The sequence below is a fragment of the Bactrocera tryoni genome, chromosome 4 (assembly GCF_016617805.1).
Source record: "Bactrocera tryoni isolate S06 chromosome 4, CSIRO_BtryS06_freeze2, whole genome shotgun sequence".
Lineage (NCBI taxonomy): Eukaryota > Metazoa > Arthropoda > Insecta > Diptera > Tephritidae > Bactrocera > Bactrocera tryoni.
In genome coordinates, this window is record NC_052502.1 from 1401287 (window position 1) to 1418842 (window position 17556).

The 17556-nt window shown below is 40.8% G+C and overlaps 2 non-coding genes across 2 annotated transcripts; both read left to right on the forward strand.

Moving 5' to 3' along the window:
• Positions 1-5157: 5157 nt before the first annotated feature.
• On the forward strand, positions 5158-5229 carry Trnaw-cca. The gene has a single exon. It is a non-coding gene; the product is annotated as a tRNA-Trp (tRNA).
• A 3392-nt stretch (positions 5230-8621) lies between these two features.
• Positions 8622-8693, forward strand: Trnaw-cca. The gene has a single exon. It is a non-coding gene; the product is annotated as a tRNA-Trp (tRNA).
• Positions 8694-17556: the final 8863 nt, after the last annotated feature.

Genomic DNA, 17556 nt, shown 5'->3' on the forward strand with positions numbered 1-17556 from the left:
CTAGAGACATTATTCCATCCGTGTAAAACTTTCATCAGTGTAAATCAAAATTTCGAAATTTCCAGAACGGAAGCTAGCGAACCGTTATTGTGCTACACGAACTGTTACAGCATCGTCTCCGTAAACTTCCACGATTGCAACGATACGAAAAGACTTTTTCGCCTATGCAATATTATAATTTCCGGCTATACTAACACTAAAAGTAATTCCCCTATATGTGGACAGTTTTTTCTTAACCAACGCAAAATGCCTTATAATATTTTTCAGTGTATTTTACTTTAAACGTTTTTCATATTCTTGTCTGTTGGTTTCGTGCTTCGCTGCTTCCAGTGCCTTCGCCGCCTTGACACAGTAGACACGGCATGTTTATGTCCACACGTTTACAATAAAGGCAGGTGGCGGCAAATCATAGAGTACATATTAGGATCTGTGCTCAAAACGATATGCTTGGCGGTTAAAACTTCATATTTAGAATTTCCAAGTTCTTGAGACACTCACCCATATATGGCTGGTTCCTATGTATGTATATGGAGCAACCAGGTATCTGATGGAAAATCTTGATGGAAAATATGTACATATCTTGCCAGCTTTTTTGATTCATATACAGTTACGAGTTGCATTAGTTTCCTCGGAGGTCGAATAATTCTGCGCTCCTCCACTTTAGAGACTTCTTAAAATACATATATTTAATTTCAATACAAAACTCCCGTCCACACAGAATTTGTTTGCCGACCGCTGTTGCAAACAATTGGAGCAGCCACTACGGTATTAGCAACAACAGCAACCGCAACAACAACAATAACAACAGCAGCGGCAGCTAACGCATACATTCAAAAATTGTTTAGAGAGTTTTGAGTGAATAGATGAACTCAAACCAGAAAGTCTGCTTACCTCCCTCTGCGCTCCCAAAAGCTGTGCAACAACCAGAAAAAATGACGTGTCGAGGGTTGATTTCTTACTGCACCTCGCACCACACAACTTATCTCCTCCGTTCTTTTATTTTCAATTCTTTTACTTTCATTATTTTCCTTTTCATTTGTTATTCTTTTTTGTTCTGAGTTTTGTTATCAACATTTTTACAATACCTAAGTTGAGAACGCAATAGTATGTAGCTGCAGTTGCTGTTGTTGTAAGTGGATGCTTAGCAGGCGTATTCAAATGTGCAGATGAAGTGCTTGTAAATAGATTGTTCATATGTAGGCAAATCAGCCCCTTTGTGTGTGTGTGCGTGTGTGGGTGTGTGTGTGTGTGTGTGTGTGTGTGTGTTGGAGTGCGTGCGGGTAACATGGCAGGCTTTCAGGATTGCTGGTGCGCGATGACGATGACGCTGCCGCTGCTGCCGAAAGTGAGGCAAGCAAAGGTATCCTTTTCGTTGAATTACACAAGCATTCTTCATTTCAATGCTTTTACTCGAACTCGCGGGCCTTATGACAGAGGTAGCGAGTGTCTTGTAGGAAAACGTATTGCATCGCAACAAAAAGTTTCCGCCTTTACGCTCCTAGGTCAATGTCATATACATACATATGGGTAATAAGAAGTGTTCTTCTAATTTGTGGCTCAGAATGGAGATGGAAACTCTAAAAGGCAAATTATGGTTATATTGATAATAATTTGCGAGGTTTCTGCTCAATGGTAATATTGGATCCGAAAAACCGATGCACTTTGTTGGTTATTCTATAAAGATATAACAAAACTATAGGTAATTTTCTCTAAGAATGTTGATCGAGAAATTAGGGTTAGGCTTCCTTGTCCGCCTTAGCCAGAGACTTCAGGGTTTGATTGCACTATTACCTCATGTAATTTGATGTCTTTCAAATACTTTTGGCATAATATTCATTTTCATCTTTTCTTGCAGGGCGTGTTAGTCGTGAGCATTTGCGAAGAACGTGTTCGATGGGTCGGTAAGTTTCCACTTGTGCTTGCCAGTAAGGCACTTATTATTATTTTAATATTTGTGCTTTCGTCAAAGCATTATATATGATACGATGTCGTGTTCACGAATGCACGCATCGCTATTATGTGAACGACAGGAAGATGCACGCACATGCGTACGATGTTTAAATTTAGATAATATAAATGCCGAAGATGTGTTTGCGGCCACACAGATAGTGTTGTCCAACTAAGTTGGAAAGAATTCGGATTGCAAAGAACTCAAGGTAGAAGAGGTCCTGCTTACACACATACATATGTAATACTTATAAGGGCATTCATATTAAATTAGCTTCGATAATTGTTTCGTACAAACAAACGATCTTTGTGACCTCAAATTTTGAATTGAGAATCTTCTCTTTCATTCCTTATCAACTGAGATAGAAAACTATAATGTTTGTTACCTTCTATACATACATAAGTACATATGTATGCAACGGTAAATCTACATAGACATTTAATGTTGAAATAGTCACACAATAAATACGCATTGCCAATTTCCCAGATAAGATATGAAAATGGGAATTAGTGTGTGAGTGAAGGGGGGTGTGGTCGCGCACGATTCCGAATAGTGCCACAGGGACTTATTCCTTACCGCGTTACCTTCTATCCATCCTCGCCAGCTCCCCCATCCAAAGCTCACTTACCTAGTTCCCCACAAAGTACCATATTCTTTGACGACGTCAAAAACTGAGTTGCCTTTGTATTAGTTGTCGATAATAAGTTTAAAATTCAGCCAAAGGCATAGGGGCGAGTGCGGCAGGCAAAAGAAAAAATATACTGCGCTCAGTAGTACTTTAAAAAAATCGATATGAACGATGTGTAAAGCGGCAACAGTGTGTGGCAACAACAACAGCCGCAACAACAGCGCGAGCGACTACGACAAAGTTGGCGGCACTACCCGCGTTCGCGGATGAAATTTCAACTAATGTTGTTGGTTAGTGGTTGTTAGGCACCACTACTTACGCACAAGAATATTTCTTTGCTACTTTTGTATCGTAAGCTCTTCGATAAAATGCTAATATAAATGAATAAAAGAATTGAATTTTCATACTCTTTCATTAGAGGAAGAGATTCCCTTTGAGTCGTGATATTCTAATGAGACTGCAAAGAAGACTGAACTCTGATTTAAAATGTTCAATAATTGGGATTATTACAATAACATATTGTATTTTTTAATGTTCCGAAAATTGTCTGAAGTAATAATTGTTAAATATTGAAATAATTTTTGTACCAGAGCATCCCCTTGCAATTGAGTTGCAAAATAATACTCGTTAATATAGAAAAAAATACCAATGAGTCATGTGAGGCTGGTTACAATTAAAATGATCAATCAAGGGGTAACTATAACAACAAATAGAAGTGGTATTACACTATAATTCAAAAGAAAGAAAAGAGGAATGATAAAAAATCGAATATTCAATTAAAATCGATTTCCTAGTTAGAATTAACATACATACATATACTTTCACCATTCTCCATGCGGGTGTAGCAACAATATGTAAATTATAAACGCGGTTATCTCGACCGTACATCTAACATAGGCTTAAGCGCCTTAGGTTAGGTAAATAGGCAGATATTCGTGAGACCACGGAGAGGCTTTTCCGTTGTGATGCCCAAAAATCCTAAGTATGGATCAAAACGACTATCTAATCCAGATAATTCGTCGGTGTCGTAGAGATTATGTCAACTGAGATGCTTCGACCTTAGTCTGGTGAAAGCTGGACAGTGAAGAAGAAACTGTTAGACGTTTCCACCTTATCTTTCTCCCTGCAATTTTGCAAGCTGCATCCTCCAAAATCTTTAGCAAGAGTGCCAATTGGAACAATGTCCATTTAGTACATCTGCTGCTACTTTACTCGTCTTAAACATAGGGACGAAAGCCACCTAACAAAACACGATTACCGAAACTCTAAAGTTCCCCTAACTACTTTTTTCCGCCTTTGATATGTAGTACTGAGACGATTTAAAAAATATGATTGAAGCAATCGTTACAATTCTGTAAAAACTTTTAAAATAGGCTCCTTCTGCGTCGATGCAGCGCTGTCAGCGCGATTTCCAAGCATTGAAGGGGTCAGGGAAGGCATTCTCCAAGCATGCTGCTTGGATTCCCTCTGTCGTCTGAAAATGCTTGCCTCTTCCCTGCTCTCCACAAAGGCCCGGTGCTACCGAAACGCACCTCTTCTTGCTAAAGCAAAATCTGGGTAAGCCTGCTTGATCATATCAAACGTCTCTGTCGCAGATTTACCGAGTTTCACACAGAATTTAATCGCGCACCTCTGCTCTAACGAACGCTGCATTTTCGGCTTGCACCACTCACAGAAACACGTCGCCCGAAATTGTTAGTCCTGACTCTCCAGGTGCTCGGAGATAGTTAATCAGTTGCTCTCTACAGAATCCAGTCTACATGCTACGAAGTCAGTCGCGGCGGAAATAAACCAGTCCTATTACTTTCCGGACAAACCCTGTACACAAGGCGTTCGGTTAGATTTGCCGATTCGTGCTTAATAAACTTTTAGAAAATTGTACATAAATTTCTGGTAGCGCTCTTGACCAGTTATTTAATCGATAGCATTGGTTAAAAAGCATCAAAAAACTATGACAAAGAAATTCGTCCAGAGAGCGAATATATCTATTAATTTTATATTATATATATCAGTATTATGTTGCCATATTGTATAAAATTGCACAATTTCCGTTCACACATAGTGCTTATTTAATCCGAACATACTTTGCCGGTGGAGATATGTTCCGCGCTCTCAGCTGCACTACCTTCAGTCGCTGGCGCTCGCTAGGCTGAATCATTTCAGACACACATTCATATACATATGTATATTTATAATTGCGAGCACTATATGCAAATGTTTGTCGGTTGTCAAGTCGACGACCATCGCCTGGCTGCCCGCTGCATTAATCTCGTCGCGCTTATCAGCCCAACAACTTATTTGCTACTTTTGAAGCATTCTTATTTTAGCTACCCACATTAATGCATTATTTAAGCACCTAACATCGTGCCACTGTGACCAAGGTACAGGGCTGCCGGTGGATCTCTGTTCGTTCCTTAGCTTCGACTTTGTAATTGGGCGGACGGAATCAAAGTATTCATGTTCGATGTCGGTTTGATTACAGTATTTATTTATTGCATTTGCTTGCCCTTGCATAAGAAATTGCGAAAATATTTGTGTCAACGAATTAGGTTTCGGCTTCACGAATAAAAATTTATATGAAGACTCCGTGGCGCAACGGTAGCGCGTCTGACTCCAGATCAGAAGGTTGCGTGTTCAAATCACGTCGGGGTCAATACATCAATTCTCAAATATTGTTGTAAAGAAAAATTTTTATTGTGATTTCGGAAAATTTAAACTGAGTGCCATACTATACTTTGTTATATTCCATAGACAGACACACCCATGAATACATATTAATGTAAATATATACCGACAAATACCGACTTACTTGCAGCTCTTCACTTGACGAATTTTCCTGAAAGTGAATGAAGGAAATTTCAGTGAGTAATATAATAGAAAATAATTATAAATATTAAGTGGAAGCGATGTGTTTAGAAATGTATTTATATTAGGATTAGAAAACAAAAACTAAGAGTTTAGTAATCAGTTGAGTAGTACTGAGAATAAAGTCTCAATGAAACACTCGGTTTTAGGGATAGATTCTCAGAAAATTATCGATATTAGCATTCACATAAAATGTTATAGTAAATAACTATTGATTCCAGTAATCATATTTTGTCAAGAAAACTTTTATTTGTTTATGAGGCGAATGTTGCCGAAGACAACCCTTATACACCGATTTTACTAGTATATTCTTTTACTTTTTCAAGGCTTGTAAAAAGTGTTGATTTGTCGCTACTTGTCCTTCGTTAAACAAGAGTTTCATACTAAATTCTAATAACGTTCTAATACTTCCCCGTATATAATATTGAAATATATAAGCTTATTGAAGGAGGAAATTCTCAATCGAAAGGCATTATGGTTAATAAATAATTTTTTGATATCTTAAAACACTACTATTGATAAACATCTATTGAGTGTAAATAGAATTTAAAATTGGGGAATTTGATTATTAATTCTCGCACTTCGATGACTTTACAAGTATGCTCTCTTAACCTATGCATATTTGCAATTCTTATATTGAGTAAAATGTCCGATTAGAGTCAGAAAGCTAGAATTAATAATCGGTTAGTGGTTTACGCGGTTCCTGAGACAATATTTTTGGAGAAAATTAATTTAGTAATACTGGTTCGTTCTTTAAATTATTTTTGGGTGAAAAATGATAAAAATGTCAAAAACCTGACATGTCTTTATGGGCTTAAGAACGCAGAAAAAACACGATCAAGAAGTATTCTTTAATATTATCTAGTATTTGCTTGGAAAAGCAGGTTGTATTTTCAAAAGGAATCTCGAACTGATCAATAAAAGAGTTCATACTCCGAAGCATGTGATTTTTGCGAAAAAATTATTTCTTCTTCCTTTCCACACAGTTTAAATCAATAAATTTTGGAGTTCTTGTTGCCTCTGGAATAGTTCAGAATGCGCAAGTAAAAAATACATTTATCCGATAAACTCACAAAAATAACAACAAAAGCAATTGAGTAATAGCAGAATTCGGCTGGTGTGCTTAGAGGAGAGACAACACCGAAAGTTCCAACAATAAAATTATCCCCCATCCCGGCCGAAATATAATTCAATAGAATTGGGCAAAAGAAATAAATGAAATGAGCAGTGTCTGCACAGGGGTGTGGCGTAGTTTCGCCGTGCTCTACAAATGGCCATCATAAATGTAGTGCTTCGCTTAGAACCTAAGCATCACACCAGCTGCAACAGACCTTAATAAAAGATGTGGGCGAGCGTGGCTGGAATGCGAGTGGAGGAGAAAGCAATAATGGGCACGCCACGCCACGTTCCGCCACTCCGCATGGTGCACATCTTGGGCTAATGTTGTTGCTGGTGCGCGCGTTGGATTCCACGTTCATCGACGCCATTTGCCGCAATTTATATTTAAACTTGCAACATTCTATTACAACTTTTTTCGCCGCTAAACTATGGTGAAGTAACGAGCTAAATGCTGCCGCTTGAATGGATTTGTTGCTGCTGCTAGCCGCGGCTTTGCAAGATTTATTTCGTAAGCGGAAAAATGGGCGCAGCTGAACGGCTGAGCGGCATATTGCCGAAGATTTCTGAACGGAGACGGGATTGTAGTCACCTAAGTAGCAGTGCAGCGTTCCGAGCATTCTCGCTCGACGATCACAGTTGCGCGTGTTGTGGCCTCCTTCAGCCTCACCCCTACTTTAGACTGCAATGTTTAGTTGGTTTAGTTTTCCTTTGAAATTCGGTTCTCCTTCACCACTCAAAATTCCTTACCAGAAGCTAAACTTTGTACAAACTACTTGAAAAGTGGACGGACGGACGCGGCGGGCTAAATTTTTGGATTGTGCGGCAACAGTAGCCGCAAACATTAGCCCCGAGAAAGGACAAACTACAAAGTAGCAAATGGATAAAGAAACCGAAAACTTCACAAGCAAACAACAAAAGTGTAATGAGAAATACCCGTGGATAAGCGCTCAACAACAGCGCCACAAATAACAACAACACAATTCAAATGGTTGCAAATGAAAGTTGTTAGTGTTAGTGCAAATGGTAATGGCCACAGTATGCTGAAGGCGGCCGAGCAGGCGCGACTACAAAACGGAATCTATTCGGCGCTGTAGTTGTTGCCATTGTATAAGCTATAAGTTTTGATCAAATGTACGCGTTCTTGTATTGTGTGGCAAGCTGCAACAACAAGGACGGCTGGAGAGCTATTGCGGCAGTGAGCCGCGAAGCAGCGACTATTACCTTCACAAAACTTAGAAATAATCACCGAAATAAATCTAAAAATGGGCTCCCCCCGCCTGCCGCAGCAGCCTCTGCAGCGCCGTGTATTTCACCTTGGATTTGCCATTTGCCATCCCGGTTACTTCGAGTTACTTTTCTGGCCGTTATTGTTATTGTTGTTATTATTGCGATGCGTTAGTTGTAGTCGAAACTGTAGCTAGCTGCTCGGCGGTGAATCAAGTGGGTAAATCAGTGAAGTGAGGAAGAAGACAAAGTCGTTTTCTTGAACGCTCTCAGTATGTGAGTAGGGGGTTGAGCAGGAGGTGGGCTGCGAGTGAAATATCTCTGTTGCGCGTTTAGGGTTTTAAGTTTTTGCGCTACTTAAGGGCATAGTGTACACGTTTTGTCGTTAGTGTTAGTTGTGGTGCTATTTAGGCTCCTGCCCCACCGCCCATTCAAGGTACAAACAAGTGCACAAACATTACAGCTATTGTACACCCATACATACCCTGAATTTTTATATCCCTTTAAATATAACGGCTCTTCTCTCTAAACAGACGCCGTTCATATAAACGACGAAAAGCGCAAAAATGAAAATCTAAAATCCATTCAAGAAGGGGATAAAACCAACCAACGAAAGAAGGGAGGGCTCTGAGAGCCAAACTACGGGATTTTCTAGCGCTTATTTTACCGTTTCGAGGTCGATATTTAATATTTGTCCAAACAGTGTTCACGGAAACACACAAATTGCAACCGCTGTTTATTTTTCACTATCGACTTGTCATAATCAGATTAACGCAGTTGAGTGTTCTTGCTCTAGTTATTGTTGTTATGCCGTTGCTCGGCAATCTCTCATAAGGGGACTCCGTGGCGCAACGGTAGCGCGTCTGACTCCAGATCAGAAGGTTGCGTGTTCAAATCACGTCGGGGTCACAAAATGAATATTTCATTTATTTTTACAATTTACGTTTATAATTAAAAACTATAATTTGCACATACATATGAATGTCGGAAAACAGTTATCTGGCTAATAATAAAAACATTATCTACTTCTTTAGTGAGCAGGCAGTATTTGTTGCTTTTCTTTAGTTCTGGAAATGATCTACATATATAATTTAGTATCTACGTATATAAATCTAAAAATAAAAATATATCCACCAATAGCCCTACACGTGGACTTTGCGTTGACTGCTCAAAATGTTGGATTTTAGCTTCATTATTTTCATTCTGCTTTCGATCCAAAATGAACTTTTATGAATTTATTTGTGTTTTAGCCTCGATTTTAGCAATGTTTTGTTGTTTTATATAAATGTTAAACTTTTTAATTAATTTTGTTAAATTTGTTCAATTTAATGTCGTGATTTAACTAAATATTAATGTATTTTTCTATGACCAAATTGATATAATAACCGCCTTAATCTAGATTTTGAAACTATTATGGCGTGTTAGTAATAATCTCTAGACTTTTAAGCACTTTGAGTAATTATTTTGTGCCACAGAACGAGAAATGTGTTAGTAATGTTAAGAGTAGCAAGTAGATAAAAAATTCTGGTTCTTTTTTTAAATATACAGAAACACTGAACTCACTAAAATGGCTTAAAAGTTGTTAGGTGCAAAATAAGTCTACGTCTAAATACGATCTTTCGAGAAAGAAGTTAATCGATTACTAAATGGAATGTATAATTTTTTAGATTTAAAAAATTATCAAATTATAAAAAGTTTTCCTCGAATATTTTAATAATGCCCTAAGTTTTCCTACGAGCCCTTTTCGAAATTATGTCTGTACTAGAACGAAACTTGCAACTTCACTGAACTGTTTAGACGTTCTTGAACTCTACTCTAGGATATTCCAGCAGCTGTTCAAACACAGACTGTACAATGTTTGTGGAATTGAACTTTTCAAACTGCAGTCGCGCTAAAAATATTTGCCAATGCAATCATTGAACTTCGAAAGAAAGCAAGCTATTTGCAATTAATTTGAAATAAGTAAAGGTCGACGGCATAATAGAGGTTCTGCCACCTTTAGCCTTGACAGATTGACAGGCTGAGCTCCATATGCACATCTCAACGCATTTCACAATTCGACATAATCCCGAACCTTGGTTAGTTAAAGATCTATGGGTTTTGGAGAAACGAAAACTATAAACCATAAAAACCCTATTTCACCTTGATTAAGCTTGCCATTTGGTTCATGGAATTGTAATGGATGTTTTAACTGGTTGTGGAGGACTCCGAAAACACTGTGCAAGCGAGTTCGAGCACATAACTCAGTGTTACTGCCATTTCGCTTTTAATGCTTTTTAATATAAAATTTTCTTTTATAGTTGAAAATCCGTTTTCGCCCCGCACCATATGCTGCCACACGCCGACCGAATGCAGCACTCCGCTTATGGTTTAGACGTCTTTCTGTAAACGTCTTAGAAATCTAAACTTGCCAACCTTTCCTTTTCATCTTCGCTTCCTCATCAGCGGAGGCACTTGCCTCACTGCCATTTATGCAGTGGCAACTATGTACCTCTACGCTACACACGTTCGCACTCGCATAAGGCAAGTCGTAACTCACCCCTAACGAATCGTACATAAATCTTCTTTTCAAAAAAATAAACACTAATGCCAGAAAGGAAATAAAAAGAACTAGAAAATTTAGTATCTATACAAAATTTTTTATTACAACGAGAAACTTAATGGCTGAAATGGGAGTGAGGCGGAGTGGGAGAGTGTAGAAGCGGCGCGGTGGGGTGGTGTACGGTTAGCGATTGGAGAGCTACTGTAGTCGACGGCAGTGGAGCTTGCACGAAGTAGATTTCGGCAGAGACGCTGACTCTGACGTTAAACTGAGGTGAGCTTGTGTTAGTGGCTCACCAAATATGGATGTGGGAACGGCAGATGCCATCCGATAGCACATAGTAAACAAAACCACTATGAAATTATTGCCGAAGGCAAGCATCTGAAAGCGGTGGCAAGTTTGAAGCATATTTCTTTTACATTCACTAATGTCCTTTGGCTTTGGCAGATGAGCTTTGCAAATGCGCGGGGAGTACTTAGACGACGAACTCTTCCTGAACACGCAATAGATTTTAACTATCAACTTCACTGGCATTTCGTTATTAGCAAGCCACGAACTCAAAGCGCGCTATCGGTTCGCTTCTCAGTGGGCGCCAGCAGTAGCTGTGGAGATAGTTCGCTGCTCCATTATCGACTGCGCTAATGTCGTTGCTTTCATTGATTTCAGCTCAATGCGAAAACCGCGAAAACGCTTCACAACCTCGTAGAGCGTCAGCCTGAGCGCAGTTAGCGAGCTCTCGCAGCGTATGACATGCAGCTTGTTTTAGCGCTGTTGGTAGCTCGCGGAATAGTGTGTATAGTTTAATGTAGTTTTTGGCATATTTTGTAGCTGTACAAGTGGTAGCTACGCTGCGGCAACTTTCACTGCCACTCCACCTCCTCCACAGGACGCTGCGCTATGCCTGCCTGCCGCACTTAAAATTTTACATCGATTTCTTTTACGACTTTTTATTATTATTTTTTCTTAAGCCAAAACTACCCTTAATGATGGTTCGTGCAACACAGAAGAGCACACAAACACACTTCTGACTGCTCACATACAAACTCACACTTAAGCACGTTCATGTACGTAAGGACCGTTAGAATAACGGCATAATAGGGTATAAAATTTTTAGAGGAATGTTTATTGCCTTCGCCCTACAACGAAGCGTTGCCCCGTTCGCCCTTCGCTCTTTCTTCGCCTAATGCCTTGCGCGCTCAAGTAGTTTTCAGCGTCTTTTGTTGCAGAGCAGAAAGCAGCCTGTTGGTTGACGGAGGCTGAGCAGCGCTGCCCTGACGCCGGCAACTAAGCAATAATGCTGGCAGCCGTCAGCAGCCAGCAGCAGTAGTACGGCTGGCAATTCCAATTCACCCCCTTCTGACCGATTATTGTGGACTGTCTCATTCACTAAGGATTTTTAAGTTTAATTTTTCTCCTTTTTATGTCCTGTTATAAATATTTTCGTTAGGCTCGTTTATGATTCCGCTGCCTTCTAGCCTTTCCAGCTTCCGCTTAGCAGCTGCTCGCCTGCACTGGCTTTGCTTTCGTTGCGCTTGTAAAATCGTAAGACTGCGATACTATTACATGCTTTATTGTTATTATTTTTTTACAGTCGTATGTCATGCACACACCCATGTACATATATACAGCATAAATAGGTGTATGGTGATATGCATGTGCATTCGCGCTGTTACTACCCGCCGCATGAGCGATTTCTCCGTTCTAATTTTAGACATTTTATTCTCGCTTTTATTATTGGCACTGCCTTTGTTTCTTCAGCGCCTCTGCAATTTTAGTGCAGAGTAAAACTTTTGTTGCCTTCCCGACTGCGCTGCAGGGGTTGATTAGACTGTCGCTATCGACTTTGCCGGGCTGAGCGGCTAAGTGGCTGAATGGCTGAGTGGCTGGCGGGCGCTGGCTACTCGGCGATGTTTCGGAAGTCTGCTTATGGATTGATGCACTTTTGTATAGTCAGCATGTACATATGTATATATGGTCGCGCGTGTGGGTGTACACGGCAGCGCTATGAAGAAACCGTCAATGCCACAATGCACAATGCAAGGATATTGATATGCTCGAACTGCTATGTTGCCTCCGGAGGCTTAATTCCAAGTAATGAAAACCTTGCAAGGGTTATTGCCTGCGAACTGGCACACATTTAATGTCACGGGGCGGTCGATCTATAAGCTGATGGATGTATTGGTATTAGAGATAGGGTTTGTTTGGGTATGTCAAATTGTTATAATCGACTTGAGATGTTTAAAGATTATTTAAGGTGGTCGAACTGCCTTCAATTACATTCATCCGATAATTCTATATTCGAAATGGGTTAGTGGCGTTCTATATCTGAATGGTTCCAAATAGTGAGCTGTGTCATGCTGCAACAAGCGAAATTTTCCGCAGATGTTACTTCAGGTACTGAGAGGGAAATTGTATGAATTTATTATAAATTCTTGTCGAGACTTCAAACGCAGCCAGGTTTTTCTCCACCTGGTCTTTCCAGCAGAGTGGAGGTCTTCCTCTTCCTCTGCTCCCTCCGGCAGGTACTGCGTCGAATACATTCAGAGCTGGAGCAAAGGCAGCTCGTTTTCGTGCTGTCAAAAGCAGCTTTGAATTCGACGAAGAGGTAATGTGTGTCGATAATCTTTTCCAAGATTAGGCGCATGGTGAATATCTGGTCAGATGTTGATTTTCCAGGCTTAAAGCCACACTGATATGATCCAATCAGTTTGTTGACGGTATGATTTAATCTTTTACACAATACGCTCGATAGAACCTTATATGCGATGTTGACGCAGATTGTGGGGTTTCCCTTTTTGTGGGCAAAGCACACTTAATTTCCAATCGTAGGGCATACTTTCGTCCGACCATATTTTACAAAGAAGTTGATGCATGCTCCTTATCAGTTCTTCGCCGCCGTGTTTGAACAGCTCGGCCCACCGCTTTGTTGTTCTTCAGACGGGTAATTGCTATTCGAACTTCTTCAAGGTCTGGTTGGTTTCGATTCTTAATGAGGACATAAAATCTTATTTAAGGTTAATTGATATTACGACGAGTAGACTTGGAAAGAGATTATGAGCTGTATGAAGATTCAAATGATATGTCCATAGATAGGTATATCAAACAGTGTTCTCAAATCTTCTAAAAGCATCCCCGAAAACAAATATACTTAAATACTTACATCCAATTCTGCATGACTGTGTGTATAGCACAGTTTTTGTACTCGATGGATTTCCAATGACTTATTTTCTTAGCGAACTTCGGCGGGGTATGGCGGATAAATTTTCTTCGCTTCATCGTTCAGGAGAGGAATAATAATTTTTAACTTTATCGCATTCATTTAAAATTTGCGACTCCGAAATCAACGAAATAGCACAGAAATGCATGCAAGCGCAGAATACATACAGCAAAGAAGAGAAATAAACGCCACTATAGCGATACAACAAAAGCGAATAGAAATGTAACAAATCGAGCGAATTATAACTCAAGTCGCAAGTCGATGTAGTCAGTGCGCCATCTGGGATTTAGTTGCCTCAGCAATAAATTCTCTCTGTGCCGCGACCAAGGATGTTGCAGCTACAATTTCTATGCCACACAATGGGATGGCAATTCGAGCGCCATTCAGCCAGTCGGCAGTAATAAAACAATTACAATAACAGTTGCGAATAAACATGCAAAAGAAATGGAAAAAATGTTTTCTAATAAATTTGCTTTATGGGGCACGGACGCCCAAGACACCTCGCGCCGGCAAGGAGCATCGTTGGATTAATCTGTAAAAGGATGGAGCAGGCAGAGCGGAGGGCTGAACTTAAGTAGGAGGCGCAGTTTTAGTGAAATAAAGTTTTTGTATTCGAGCGCCACAGAAAAATACTCGTACAACTAATAGCCGAAAAAGCGTTTGAGGCGCAGTGGAGTGAAGCAGCCGCAGCGTTTCTGCTTGAGCGCTGCGCTAAGCACTTGCCACCCAATTGCGCCGACGAATAGCGCACCTCCTTGGTACACATACGCAGACAAGAAAACATGAAGATAGACAGTAGAGAGAAAGAAGCGCTGCGATTCCTAACCTAACTAATGTTGAATGTACTCGGGAGATGGCGGCGGAGGCGAACGGCTGCTGCTTCTGATTTTTCCACTATCTTAATTTCAAATAGAAGTCGTTTGGCTTGAGAATGGAAGCGAATGAGGAAAAATGCGACAGAAACGAAGAAAGTAAGCAAATTCAAAAAACCGTGTTCCGTCGGTGGTGAGGTCGTCGCGGGGAGCGCGTAAGCTGCAGGTGTACAGCAGGTGAGACGCTGGCACGCACCCAGGTGGGGTATGTACTTAGTTTTCATTGCTGCAAAAAGGATTTTTATTTAAGTTAGAAAAATTTGCAAACGAAATAAAAGACACGAAGCCATAATAGCGACGGCGACGGCGACGTAGGCGTCAACGACTACAACGCGACGCAGGCTGCCAGGAGAGGTGAAACTCTAAGAAGTAGAAAGAAAAAATCGTGGTGAATGCCTGCTGAATTTTCTGGTGTTCTAAAAATTAGTGCTGGAGAGTTTGCGAAAGAAGCTTAATGTATTTCTATTGCTTATGTTAAGAATAGTTATGCTTGGAAACTGTGTCGGTTGTGTATCGCATTCATCATAACTTCCTCATCGAACTAACAAATTTCACCAAAAGACTTTGAAAAGTAAAATTTTCAAGTTCCACATAGGCACCTATAAACCAAAAGACTGCTTGTTGTGTGCGCCCGGTGTTGTGCTTGGGAAACCAAGATCGAAGCGGGCCGAGCACTTGACGCTGCATTGTTGTTGATCGCTGCCAGTAGTGGAAAACGCCGCGACAGCGCAGTAGTTGCTGGCAACGCCATTGCCAATGCCACCGCTTGCCGACATCGGCATCGGCGTTTCTGCCGCTGCCACCCTCGCGGTCGCAGCCGTCGTCGCATTCAATTTCGCATTTTTTAACAAATTTTTGTTGCTGCGCTCCCCATTAACGTTTCGTTGCTGTTTTTATGTATACAATTAAAAATGTAAATCAGTCGTCCTTGCCGAGCACATAGCGCGCCCTTTCATGCGCCCCAGTGGCGGTGGCGGGAGCAACTCAAGCTTTTTCGGGGCGCAGGCACGAGCGCCGCGCTAATGGCAATTTTTCGTTTCAGCTTTTTGGGCGCTCCGCCGTTCAACTTGTGTGTTGTTGGAGCGGCGCTTATTTGGGTTTGTTTTCTATGCGCACTAAGCGCGGGGCGGTCGGCTGTATTTGTGTTACATACACTTGCGTGTACATATTTATTTATTTCGCGTGCGTACCCTACACACACATATACATACTACCAAAGGTTTGCGCTCTTTTTTTGTGTATTATAATTTGGGATTTTAAAATGTGAAATTTTTCGTCTACTACTCATTTGCGTACTAACGCATACATACGCATGCACGTCGGTTGGTATTTGGGTGTGTGTGTGCGTGTGCAGCTAGAAGGGTGTTTTCGGCACATCGTTACAATAACATAAAAAAAACTACAAGAACAGCAACGAAGCGCCGCCAGTTAGTGCGTGGTGCTTGGCGCTGAGGTGGCGCGGGTGGGGTCGCGTTCGAAAATATTTCGCATATGTTTGCACAGACGGCGCATAGTCATGTGGGAGGCAGCGAAATCCTACATTTAGTAAGTACCATAGTGGCAAGTGCGAGGGAAGGTGAAAATGGGTGTGGAAGCGGAATTTAATATGGTGCGTTTGTTCGTTGCTTGGAAGTTTAAGCCGCGGGCGCGCGCCTTCCGGAGTGGGTAATGAGCGGAGGTTGTGCCGTTCCACGTATGTAAAATATATACATAGTGCGTGAGCATTACATAGGATGATGTATGTGCCTGTGCACGCAGAATACATCCAAACGCAATTAGACTGTCGCTTTTATGGCCGTGCGTGTGCTTTAAAGTGTTAGTGTGGCGGTCGGGCGGTGGGGGGATGAGTGACTGCTCATGTGCCTGCAAGCTAGAGAGTGCGTCTAACATAGGGACGCGGGTGCTTGAGTTAAAAATTAGGCAAAGGGTAGTTTTTTAATGAATTTAACGACACTGCCACATGTTCGACTAAATGAAAGACTCCACACAAGGATCAGGTTTTCACATACACATGTACGTCCATAAATATACATGCCTATATGCCTTGGTTGTAAGTATATACTAAATATACTAACTTTTACAAGTGTGTGGAATGAAATGTAGTCTATGTAAGTACTGTGGGTACTTACTTTCCTCTAAGCATGGAAATATGACAACATTTTTTACTTTTATTTTAAGATATTCCTATGGTTAAAATTTTTAATTTTAAATTTTTGGGACTTTCCTCAGGAATATCTCTGTTCATACAAGGTTCGCGTGTTTGTCGTGTATTGTCGATTAAACTAGTTGAAAGAACATTCTTGTTTTCATATCTACTACGAAAGCTTTCACTTATTAATTTGGGATTGGCTGAAAATCACAGACTTCGATTTGTAATGTTCTCATATCAGACCCTTCTAGTGTGACCCGGAATAATAGGAATCTTCACTTTTTTACGTCTATTAGGTATACTGTCTCCTGTGCATATGTCACGTGTGCGTTAGTGATAAATATTTCCAGCTATTTGCCATGGAGACATTGAGAGTTTCTGCGTTTCTTCGACAGTTTCACATGTTCTCCAGTTGTCTTTCCATTTCCCTCGACACACTTGCTTTTTCGCAACTTTCCGAGTACCCAGCGACGTTCTACGCTCAGATCTACGGCACATCATCATCGCCGACAATTTTTCATTTTAATTTTCATTAGCGTGTACCTTAAGCTTCTTGCGATTTTTTCTAAAATTCCGCACATGTACCTTCCCGCACTTTGAAATTATGTAATGAGCGTATAAAGCGTAGAAGGGCAACAACGTTTTGACAACAACAAAAGCACCGCAAAGGTTGCATGTACAGCAACCCGAAAAAAGACGACGAAACTTTTTCGTAATTTTTCAATTTGACAACGGAAATTGCCTAGGGAGGTGACACACACATGCACATACACAGTCATACTCATACGCATGTGTTCATATGCTCCGCGTGTATGTATGCGTGGATACGTGCACTTATGGATATGTGAAAGTAGTGTCGGTTGCCACACCGCAAATATATGCAGAAAAGCTCTTTTTGGTGGCGCGCAGCCCCCTCCGCCTCCCGCCAATTCTGTTAAGCCCTGAATGTGTGTGTGTGTGTGTGTGTGACATGTGCCTGTATTGGAGCAAGT